The sequence below is a fragment of the Rhipicephalus microplus genome, unplaced genomic scaffold, assembly GCF_043290135.1.
Source record: "Rhipicephalus microplus isolate Deutch F79 unplaced genomic scaffold, USDA_Rmic scaffold_363, whole genome shotgun sequence".
NCBI classification, from domain to species: domain Eukaryota; kingdom Metazoa; phylum Arthropoda; class Arachnida; order Ixodida; family Ixodidae; genus Rhipicephalus; species Rhipicephalus microplus.
The window spans coordinates 24,208-32,225 of NW_027464930.1; the positions used below are offsets into that span (position 1 = coordinate 24,208).

Sequence of the window (8,018 nt, forward strand, 5' to 3'; positions counted from 1 at the left end):
GTGCTGGCACTCCGGCGACGCGAAAGAGCGCGAATGCGCCCACGAAAGTGGCGTATTTGGACGTGCGTGACGGCGACCGCTGCAGGAGTACGAAAAACCACGTCAGCCGGGGCGAGCGACACACGGCGGTCTGGGTGCTTATCGCTGCTATTATAGGGGCACCCCGGCAGACGCAGAAAAAAAAAAAAAAATTTTCGACCTTCTTTTTTGCTGGTCGAGCTCGGGTAACCCAGGTCGCAATGGGAGCCGCGCACGAAAGCGGCGTCGCGAGACGCGTTCGCGGTCGCTAGTCGCACGAGCTCGGCAACCGCGTCAGCCGGCGTGGAGTTCGGGATGCCGACGGCTAAGTGGGTACCGCTGCTCGGATGTTCGCCGTTTTTGGCCGAGTGAGTGCTGGCACTCCGGTGAAGCCAAGGAGCGCCAATTCGTGCACGATATCGGCGTCTTTCGACGTGCCCGCCGGCCACCGCCGCACGAGTACGGCAAACCGCGTCTGCCGGGGCGGGGTTCGCGACGCGTACGCAATAGTGGGAACCGTCGCTCGGATGTTCGTCGTCTTTGGCCGAGCGAGTGCTGGCACTCCGGCGAAGCGAAACGGGGCCGATTCGGGCACGATATCGGCGTATTTCGACGTGCTCGCCGGCGACCGTCGCACGAGTACGGCAAAGCGCGTCTGCCGGGGCGAGGTTTGCGACGCCGACGAAAAAGTGGGAAGCGCCGCTCGGATCTTCGCCGTTTTTGCAGGAGTGAGTGGCGGCCCTCCTGCGAGACCAAGAAGCATCGACTCGCGCACGATATCGGTGTCTTTCGACGTGCCCGCCGGCCACCGCCGCACGAGTACGGCAAACCGCGTATGCCGGGGCGGGGTTGGCGACGCCGACGCAAAAGTGGGAACCGCCACTAGGATGTTCGCCGTTTTTGGCAGAGTGAGTGCTGGCACTCCGGCGAAGCGAAAGAGCGCGAATGCGCCCACGAAAGTGGCGTGTTTGGACGTGCTTGACGACGACCACCGCAGGAAAACGAAAAACCACGTCAGCCGGGGCGAGCGACCCATGGCGGTCTGGGTGCTTATCGCTGCTATTATAGGGGCACCCCGGCAGACGCAAAAAAAAAAAAAAAAATTTTTTCGACATTCTTTTTTGCTCGTCGACCTCGGGTGACCCAGGTCGCAGTGGGAGCCGCGCACGAAAGCGGCGTCGCGAGACGGCTTCGCGGTCGCTAGTCGCACGAGCTCGGCAACCGCGTCTGCCGGGGCGGAGTTCGGGACGCCGACGGCTAAGTGGGAACCGCCGCTCGGATGTTCGCCGTTTGTGGCCGAGTGAGTGCTGGCACTCCGGCGAAGCCAAACGGGGCCGATTCCGGCACGATATCGGCGTCTTTCTACGTGCTCGCCGGCGACCGTCGCACGAGTACGGCAAAGTGCGTCTGCCGGGGCGGGGTTTGCGACGCGTACGCAATAGTGAGAACCGTCGCTCGGATGTTCGTCGTCTTTCGCCGAGCCAGTGCTGGCAATCCGGCGAAGCCGAACGGAGCCGATTCGGGCACGATATCGGCGTCTTTCCACGTGCTCGCCGGCGACCGTCGCACGAGTACGGTAAACCGCGTCAGCCGGGGCGGAGTTCGGGACGCCGATGCGAAAGTGGGAAGCGCCGCTCGGATCTTCGCCGTTTTTGGAGGAGTCAGTGGCGGCACTCCGGTGAAGCCAAGGTGCGCCAATTCGCGCACGATATCGGCGTCTTTCGACGTGCCCGCCGGCCACCGTCGCACGAGTACGGCAAACCTCGTCTGCCGGGGCGGGGTTTGCGACGCCGACGCAAAAGTGGGAACCGCCGCTCGGATGTTCGCCGTTTTTGGCAGAGTGAGTGCTGGCACTCCGGCGAAGCGAAAGAGCGCGAATGCGCCCACGAAAGTGGCGTGTTTGGACGTGCTTGACGACGACCACCGCAGGAAAACGAAAAACCACGTCAGCCGGGGCGAGCGACCCATGGCGGTCTGGGTGCTTATCGCTGCTATTATAGGGGCACCCCGGCAGACGCAAAAAAAAAAAAAATTTTTTTCGACATTCTTTTTTGCTCGTCGACCTCGGGTGACCCAGGTCGCAGTGGGAGCCGCGCACGAAAGCGGCGTCGCGAGACGGCTTCGCGGTCGCTAGTCGCACGAGCTCGGCAACCGCGTCTGCCGGGGCGGAGTTCGGGACGCCGACGGCTAAGTGGGAACCGCCGCTCGGATGTTCGCCGTTTGTGGCCGAGTGAGTGCTGGCACTCCGGCGAAGCCAAACGGGGCCGATTCCGGCACGATATCGGCGTCTTTCTACGTGCTCGCCGGCGACCGTCGCACGAGTACGGCAAAGTGCGTCTGCCGGGGCGGGGTTTGCGACGCGTACGCAATAGTGAGAACCGTCGCTCGGATGTTCGTCGTCTTTCGCCGAGCCAGTGCTGGCACTCCGGCGAAGCCGAACGGAGCCGATTCGGGCACGATATCGGCGTCTTTCCACGTGCTCGCCGGCGACCGTCGCACGAGTACGGTAAACCGCGTCAGCCGGGGCGGAGTTCGGGACGCCGATGCGAAAGTGGGAAGCGCCGCTCGGATCTTCGCCGTTTTTGGAGGAGTCAGTGGCGGCACTCCGGTGAAGCCAAGGTGCGCCAATTCGCGCACGATATCGGCGTCTTTCGACGTGCCCGCCGGCCACCGTCGCACGAGTACGGCAAACCTCGTCTGCCGGGGCGGGGTTTGCGACGCCGACGCAAAAGTGGGAACCGCCGCTCGGATGTTCGCCGTTTTTGGCAGAGTGAGTGCTGGCACTCCGGCGAAGCGAAAGAGCGTGAATGCGCCCACGAAAGTAGCGTATTTGGACGTGCTTGACGGCGACCGCCGCAGGAGTACGAAAAACCACGTCAGCCGGGGCGAGCGACCCACGGCGGTCTGGGTGCTTATCGCTGCTATTATAGGGGCACCCCGGCAGACGCAGAAAGAAAAAAAAAAATGGGGACATGGCGTGCGTCACCGTGCGGCTTCGCAGCGTTGCCGAAGTCGCCGAGCCCTTCGACTGAGCCGAACGGCGGACAGGGAACGTTGGTCGGCCGTTCTAACCTGTCGGTGCCACGCCGAGACGTCGTTAAGGAAAACCGCGTCGTGGGCCTCTACGACGCCGTCGAGTCGTTGTACGTTTGGTGTCCAGCGTGTCGGCGGCGAGTAGCGGACACGTCGTTCACGACTTCGGTCTTTCGCAGTCGACGCGAACTTGCGGAGAGTCGTGGTGCCTCACGTTTTCGGCAGAAACCGCGGCGGAATTTTCCCGTGCGTGCGCGCACGACCTCGGTGCTGTGCCGTCAGCGTAGTGTTGCACAAACTCGTGGCCTACCCAAGGTGCGGTACGTTTGCGGCCGTATCCTCGGTGGGAATTTCGTGAGTAGGGTCGCAAATTCTACGACCTCGGCGGGTTTGAGAGCGACGTAGACTTGTGGCACGCTCAACATGCCACACGTTTCGGGGCACACCCGCGGTGAAATTTTCTCGAGTACGCTCGTATTAGGGCCCAAGGAGGTCTGGGTACTTATCGCTGCTATTATGTGGGGGTTCTCGTGAGCGGCGTACGCGAAAGCGACCGGGTGTCTGATATGCGGCGGGCTTCGGCCTCGTCAAGCGTGTCCTCGGGTCTGCTCCAGGGGAATCCACGGCAGTCGTCTGCAGCCTCATCCGCTTGATGCGTTAGGGGCTGGTTGTCGGACGGTGCCGTTTTACCACGATATCGAGGTGTGTTCCGTGTCGTCCTCGGGCGATTCAGATGCGAAAGCGCCGAAGACGCGGGCGTGACCCGTCGTCTGGCGGCTTTGCAGTCTCGGCTCCGTTGCTAGTTCCGGCCGGTCCACCGACAGTGCAGCGGGCTTGGGCAACCCGCACGGCGCGACCGAGTCGATGCAACGAAAAAGAGCGAGCATGAACGTGCTTCTTGCCGCACGGCTCCCACTCGTCTTTCGGGAAGGTTGTGCCGTAGCGAGCTCGAACGCCGTCATCTCGGAGTGCAAAATAAGCGTGTTGGGGCGCCTGAAGGTGGCCTCCGCCGCACACAGACTGCGTCCGGCCCGCCGAGGGCGAGGACGGACGCGCAGTCGAACGATTACCTGGTTGATCCTGCCAGTAATCATATGCTTGTCTCAAAGATTAAGCCATGCATGTCTAAGTACATGCCGAAATAAGGCGAAACCGCGAATGGCTCATTAAATCAGTTATGGTTCCTTAGATCGTTTCTTCCTACTTGGATAACTGTGGCAATTCTAGAGCTAATACATGCAGTGAGCCTGGAGCCCTTTGGGTAACGGGTGCTTTTATTAGACCAAGATCGATCGGGTTTCGGCCCGTATTGTGTGGTGACTCTGGATAACTTTGTGCTGATCGCATGGCCACGAGCCGGCGACGTTTCTTTCAAGTGTCTGCCTTATCAACTTTCGATGGTAGGTTACTTGCTTACCATGGTTGTTACGGGTAACGGAGAATCAGGGTTCGATTCCGGAGAGGGAGCCTGAGAAACGGCTACCACATCCAAGGAAGGCAGCAGGCGCGCAAATTACCCACTCCCGGCACGGGGAGGTAGTGACGAAAAATAACAATACGGGACTCTTTTGAGGCCCCGTAATTGAAATGAGTACACTCTAAATCCTTTAACGAGGATCAATTGGAGGGCAAGTCTGGTGCCAGCAGCCGCGGTAATTCCAGCTCCAATAGCGTATACTAAAGCTGCTGCGGTTAAAAAGCTCGTAGTTGGATCTCAGTTCCAGACGAGTAGTGCATCTACCCGATGCGACGGCTCGGACTGAACATCATGCCGGTTCTTTCTTGGTGCACTTCATTGTGTGCCTCGAGATGGCCGGTGCTTTTACTTTGAAAAAATTAGAGTGCTCAACGCAGGCGAGTCGCCTGAATAAACTTGCATGGAATAATAGAACAAGACCTCGTTTCTGTTCTGTTGGTTTTTGGAATACGAGGTAATGATTAAGAGGGACGGACGGGGGCATTCGTATTGCGGCGCTAGAGGTGAAATTCTTGGACCGTCGCAAGACGAACTACTGCGAAAGCATTTGCCAAGAATGTTTTCATTGATCAAGAACGAAAGTCAGAGGTTCGAAGGCGATCAGATACCGCCCTAGTTCTGACCATAAACGATGCCAACCAGCGATCCGCCTGAGTTACTCAAATGACTCGGCGGGCAGCTTCCGGGAAACCAAAGTATTTGGGTTCCGGGGGAAGTATGGTTGCAAAGCTGAAACTTAAAGGAATTGACGGAAGGGCACCACCAGGAGTGGAGCCTGCGGCTTAATTTGACTCAACACGGGAAAACTTACCCGGCCCGGACACTGGGAGGATTGACAGATTGAGAGCTCTTTCTTGATTCGGTGGATGGTGGTGCATGGCCGTTCTTAGTTGGTGGAGCGATTTGTCTGGTTAATTCCGATAACGAACGAGACTCTAGCCTATTAAATAGGTGCGGGGTTCCCAGCACCTTACAACCTTCTTAGAGGGACAAGCGGCTCCTAGCCGCACGAAACAGAGCAATAACAGGTCTGTGATGCCCTTAGATGTCCGGGGCCGCACGCGCGCTACACTGAAGGAAGCAGCGTGTCTTTATCCCTGTCTGAAAAGACTGGGTAACCCGTGGAACTTCTTTCGTGATTGGGATAGGGGCTTGCAATTGTTCCCCTTGAACGAGGAATTCCCAGTAAGCGCGAGTCATAAGCTCGCGTTGATTACGTCCCTGCCCTTTGTACACACCGCCCGTCGCTACTACCGATTGAATGATTTAGTGAGGTCTTCGGACCGATGTCCGGCGCGGCCTTTCGGTTGCGCCGGTCTGTTGGAAAGATGACCAAACTTGATCATTTAGAGGAAGTAAAAGTCGTAACAAGGTTTCCGTAGGTGAACCTGCGGAAGGATCATTAACGGATTGTGAAGGGTGAGCGCCTCAGCTGCGTCTGCGCCCGACACTTTCTGCCGCTGACCCCGTTTGGACGCGGGGTCGGCTTTTCCCCACGGGGCTGCCTGAATGTGGAGCGGCACCCCGTGACAAATTGTTGCGCCCAGCGGACGCCAACACCGCGACCTTGGACGGTCGGCCAGGTGGCGGACGCGGGTACAAACGGCGCAACGCACTCATAGGTCGGCTTTCGACCCGCCACTGCACCGTGGCTCGAAGCGCTCGAAATGCGCGACCCGACCGCTGCGGGACCGCCTAGTACTGTAAACAGGAGCGGCGGAGCGCGAACGGCGAGTCGTGGTTACGTCGGTAGAAGGCGAGGCTGCGCGTTCCCGAAACGCCAGCCGAGTGCCCTCCCGACCGTTCGAGCGTGCAAGAACGAGACCCGACAATCGCGCGGCGACTGCCAAGTACGAGAGGAACGGCACAAGCGTCGGCGGTCGGTCAAGGAACTGGCGATGTGACGGGTCCGCTGTGCACCAGTGCATACCGTCCCGCCGTCCGCGGCAAGCGCCTCCGCGTCCTCGGGTGACGGAGGCTGCCGGTCGGTTCTTGCAGGCGAGGGATCTCGCTGGCACCGGTTCGCGTTGACGCGCGGCCGGTCATGGCACGGCGATGCGACGGCCGAGGTGCGCAGTACTCGATGGAGGAACCGCACGCTCCGATGACCGTCCCGCCCTCCGCGGCGTATGCGTACCGACCGTAATGGTTGCAGCAGCGCCGGCCGGCTTTTGAATTCGCCACACGAAACACGGTGCGAGATCGCGGTTAGGGGAGCGTCGACGTTGCCAGGCGTTTTGCTTGCTGCCGAGGGAAAGGCGGCACGGCCACGTCGCGCTCGTCGCGATTAGCGGGTCTGCGCGCTTTGGGAAGGTGCCGCAACGACTTGCCGAAAGAGGAAGCACGGAAGAACGAGGGACTTGGACGTCCCGACAATTGAACGCACTTGCGGCCAGGCCCTTGCTGGCTTCGTTCTTCCGCCTCGAGTAGGCTCGTACGCGGCTCCGGCGCCGAAAGTGGTCCTTGGCACCGACTTCGGTGGACGTGGGAAGTGCCGCGCAAGTACGGCGCGCCTGGCTCCACCTGTTGGCTAAAGTAGGCAGCCGGATCGGCATTTTGGTGTGCGGTGGCAAACCGTGGATGCGAAAAAAGCTTGTGCGATTTCGTGGAACAAAAAGCGGGGGTCCCCCTTTTTATGCGGAGGAGACCGACCCGCCCGCCGTGGTGAACCGCGACGCCACGGTAAAAACGGGAGAGGCTTGTCGATGGGACCGTGCATCCCGCGCTCCACGGAGGCCGGGAGGCGGCCGCCCGAGGAAATGTGTAGCCGTCGAGGCCCGCATCTGCGTGCACTCTTATCCAAATGGGTGTACCGCAGGCATTTTCTGGTTAGGCGGGCCAATGAGAGCGAGCACACAACGATACCTACGGGTCCGGCTTGGAGAACCGGCTTCGACGCCTCCCGAGTATTTATAGAGGGGTGGACCACGAAAGCACTCGCAAGTAGCGGAAGCGAAACGCCGTCCGAAACACACCGTTTGCTCGATTTGCGGCAGCCGAAAAAGGCGCGGCAGAGTTTTGGAGTCCAAGCGTGCGCTGAAAAGCGCCCTTCTTGGCCACTGTTTGGCCGAGTGCCAGAAACGTTTGGTTTTGACTGTACGGAATTGAACAAACACTTTTTCACGACTCTAAGCGGTGGATCACTCGGTTCTCGGGTCGATGAAGAACGCAGCCAGCTGCGAGACTTGGTGTGAATTGCAGGACACACTGAGCACTGATTCTTTGAACGCACATTGCGGCCTTGGGTCTTCCCTTGGCTTCGTCTGTCTGAGGGTCGGATCACATATCAAGAGAGCCTTCGGCGCACAAGGGAACGTGAGCCGTCGACTCGTTTTGACCGCGTCGGCAACACGGACAGCACGCTGAACACCTCACAGCGAGCGCCAACAGCGGCCACTCAAGGGCGAGACGGTGGCGACCGTCGTGCCAGAGCCCAACCGAAACGGGGGCGACCGACTGCATTGAGGATGTGGCACCTCGTTGAGACCGC

The 8,018-nt window shown here is 59.9% G+C and overlaps 2 non-coding genes across 2 annotated transcripts; both read left to right on the top strand.

Moving 5' to 3' along the window:
• The first annotated feature begins 4,118 nt into the window (after positions 1-4,118).
• LOC142794029 (small subunit ribosomal RNA) lies at positions 4,119-5,933 on the top strand. Its single transcript, XR_012892014.1, has one exon. It is a non-coding gene; the product is annotated as a small subunit ribosomal RNA (ribosomal RNA).
• Positions 5,934-7,652: 1,719 nt separating this feature from the next.
• On the top strand, positions 7,653-7,805 carry LOC142794033 (5.8S ribosomal RNA). The gene has a single exon (XR_012892018.1). It is a non-coding gene; the product is annotated as a 5.8S ribosomal RNA (ribosomal RNA).
• The last annotated feature ends 213 nt before the right edge of the window (positions 7,806-8,018 follow it).